The 3,709-nt window shown below is 44.6% G+C and overlaps 1 pseudogene; it reads right to left on the reverse strand.

The window, feature by feature from the left end:
• Positions 1 to 394: 394 nt before the first annotated feature.
• LOC148569058 (uncharacterized) lies at positions 395 to 3,402 on the reverse strand (annotated as a pseudogene).
• Between the last annotated feature and the right edge of the window lie 307 nt (positions 3,403 to 3,709).

Below are 3,709 nucleotides of genomic sequence, written 5' to 3' on the forward strand. Positions count from 1 at the left end.
GCTCTCGATTTACATGAATAATGTTGAATTTATGAAATTTTGAAGTGAGATCCTTTGTTATGAGCCAATATTTCTCTAACAAAGGATCTTTTACCTGGAATTCGCCCTTTACTTGATGCACTACTAATGAAGAGTCACAGTAAATTATTATTTGAGGTATTTGCAGTTATAGGGCGAGCTTTAGTCCAGCGAGCAAAGCTTCATACTCCGCCTGGTTGTTGCTCGCGTTGAAGCGGAACTGTAATGATTGTTCGGCAATCACTTTGTCTCCTTCCTTTAGTAATATCCCTGCTCCGCTGCCTTCTTTGTTTGACGCTCCATCCACGTATATACTCCAATTGATCTCTGTGTTTTGTGTGTCATTAGTCATTTCCGATATAAAGTCGGCTAGCACCTATGACTTCAGTATTTTTCTTGACTCGTACTGGATATCGAACTCGGAGAGTTCGACTGACCATTTTATCAATCTCCCGGTGAGCTCGAGTCTGGTCAAGATCTGTCTCAGCGGTTGGTCTGTCCGTACTATTATTGTGAGGCTCTGGAAATAATGTCGCAGTCTTCTTGCTGTAGTGATCAATGCTATTGCCAGCTGTTCTATCTTCGGGTAACTTGTTTCTGCTTGTTGTAGTACCCTACTGATGAAGTATACTGGGTTTTGCTTCCTTCCTGTTTCTGTTACTAGTACCGAGCTTATAGCATGATTAGATACTGATAAATATAAGTACAACGGCTTACCTAACTCTGGTCTCTGTAGTATTGGAGGTGATGTTAAGAGCTGTTTGAGTTCCGTAAAGGACTTTTCACATTCGTCTGTCCATGTGAATTTCTTGCCTTTGGAGAACGTCTGGAAGAAGTGATAAGATCGGGTTGCCACTGCGGGTAGGAAACGTGATAGGGCGGCTATTCTGCCTGCCAATTGCTGGATTTCTTTTACTGTTTTTGGGCTTGTCATGGTTAGCACTGCACTGCATTTTTCTGGGTTGGCTTCTATACCTCTTGAGGTTATCATGAAGTCAAGGAATTTCCCTCCTTGGACACCAAAGGCACATTTGTCTGGGTTGAGCCTCATGTTATATGCTCGGAGTTGGTTGAAGACCTCTATCAGGTCGTCACAGTGTGACCCTTGCGCAGGCGTTTTTGCCACCATATCATCTACATAGACTTCCACGTTCCTTCCTATCTGTTGTTGGAATACTTTGTCCATTAATCTTTGGTATGTCGCACCTGCATTCTTTAGGCCAAAAGGCATTACCTTTTAACAAAAATTATCATGCTCTGTTATGAAAGCTGTTTTGCTTTGGTCCTTTGGGTGTATCAAAATCTGGTTATAACCAGAGTATGCATCCATAAAACTCAAGGCTTTGAAACCAGAAGCGTTATCAACTAACTTATCAATGCAAGGTAATGGGTATGCATCTTTAGGGCAAGCTTTGTTTAAATTTGTAAAATCGACGCACATGCGCCATTTACCTGAACTTCCTTACCATTACCACGTTTGACAGCCATGTGGTGAAGCGAATTTCTCTGATGAAACCTGCGTTGAGGAGTTTCTTGGTCTCTTCGAGTGCTGCTTGCTTTTTCTCTTCTCCGAGGTTTCTCTTCTTTTGTGCCACTGGTCGGATTGTTTTGTCTATTGCTAATTTGTGGCAGATGACTTCTGGGCTTATTCTCGGCATGTCGTATGGTGTCCATGCAAAAAGGTCGGCGTTCTGGCGCAGTATGTGTACAAGTCTTGCTCGTTCGTTCCCTTCTAATGCTTCTCCGATGTGTGTGTATTGATTTTCATCTGCTGTTAGTGTTAATTTGTGAAGGTTGTCCATTGGTCGAGGTCTTTTGCCGAGGTCTTCTCTCGGGTCGAGATCAGCTAACATTGTGGTGTCAGCCGAACTATGTATGGATTGGACCTGGGGCCGTGTTATCTCCCTTGGATGGGCTTCCTTTAGACAAGCATTGTAGCATTGCCGAGCTTCTTGATGGTCGGCGTACACTGTAGCTATCTTGTTTTCCTGCACTGGAAACTTAACACACAGGTATAACGTGGACACCACCACTCTGAATATATTCAAGGCGGGTCTCCCGATTATAATATTGTAAGGGCTAGTCTACTATTAAGTACTGAATATCAATGGACTTTGTCATAGGGATCTCTCCCATTGTGGTTCTTAGCCATATGTGTCCCATGATGGGGACTCTTTCTCTGGAGAAGCCAATTAGTTCTCCCGAGGAAGGCTGTATCATTTTTTCTTACAATTGCATCTTTTTAAATGTAGAATAAAATAAAATATCAGCGTTACTACCTGGGTCTAGTAGTGTTTTTCTTACCAACAGCTCTCCGACCTGGATGGAAATCACCACTGGGTCGTCAAGGTTAGGGCTTGCCGATCTGAAGTCTGACTGGTTGAAGGATATTGTGACATCTGGGTCTTCCTCCTTCTTTGGCTGCAGGGTTCCTTCAATCGCCAGCATCGCCCTATAACTTCGTTTTCTGGCCGAGCTTGTTTCACCTCCGCCTGCGTATCCTCCTGATATGTGGCTGATGATGCCTCTTGGTGGATCAGGGATTATCTACTCTTTTTTGTTCTTGTCTGTCACTGTTTGTTTGTTCTTCTCCCTGTTCGAACTTGTTCTTTTGACTTTCTGGCTCTCGACGTATTTGTCGAGAAGTCCTTGTCGCGCCAGTCTTTCTAGGAGGTCTTTCGCGACAATGCAGTTGTCCGTGGTGTGGCCAAATTTCTGATGGAAGGCGCAATGCTTGCTTCTATCCACAAACCTTTGGTCTTGGTTGTTTCCTGCCCGAGCTGGTGGCTTCACGATTTTGGCATTCAGAATCTCTTTTATGATGTTTTCTCTCCTGGTATTGAATCTGGTATATGTGTTGTACTTTGGTGTGAGCTTGAAAGGCTTCTTTGTATCCTTGTTGCCTGGTGATCGGAATGTTTTCTCCTCATCCCTCCTTTGTGGTTGTCTGTCCGGCTTTTGTGCCTCGCGGAGCTCTTCAATCTCCATTTGACCCGCAGCTCTCTCTCGGAACTCCTCTAGTGTTTTTGATTTTGTTATCGCAATGGTTTCTCGGAATTTGCCTGGTCGGAGGCCGGCCTTGAGGGCGTGGAGGTGGACAGCCGGATCTAAGTCTTGGATCTCCATTGTAGCCTCGGAAAACCTGGTCATGTAATTCTTTAAGCTCTCATGTTGGCCTTGTTTGATTATGCCTAGGTAGTCTGATCCATGGACATAAATTCTTGATGCAGCAAAATAGTCAATAAAGGATCTCGCCAGCTCCTCAAAGGAGGAGATCGAACCTGCAGACAGTTTAGAAAACCACAGTAGTGCAACACCATCAAGGTAAGTAGGAAAAGCTCGGCAAAGCACAGGCTCATTATTAGCGCCATTAAAGAACATCATGGATTGAAACTTTTTGATATGAGCTCGGGGGTCACCGAACCCCTTGTATGGTTCCAGCGCTGTAGGTAATACAAAATTTTTCGGCATCTGGAACTTAGTGATTTCGTCGGAAAAAGGGTTCTCGATCGTGAACTTCTCCTTTGGTGGAGTGATGTTCAGGGGATCTGTATTGCCCTGCGCCAAGCTCTTAGAGCTTTCTCCTTCGTGTTTTCCATTGGATAGTTCGGCTATCCTCCGCACCTCCGCTTGGAGTTCGGCGATCTGAGCTAGGAGCTCTGCCTGTGTGGGTTAGGGGTTCCCATTGTCA

Source organism: Arachis ipaensis, chromosome B4 (assembly GCF_059453495.1).
Source record: "Arachis ipaensis isolate K30076 ecotype BB chromosome B4, ASM5945349v1, whole genome shotgun sequence".
NCBI lineage: Eukaryota > Viridiplantae > Streptophyta > Magnoliopsida > Fabales > Fabaceae > Arachis > Arachis ipaensis.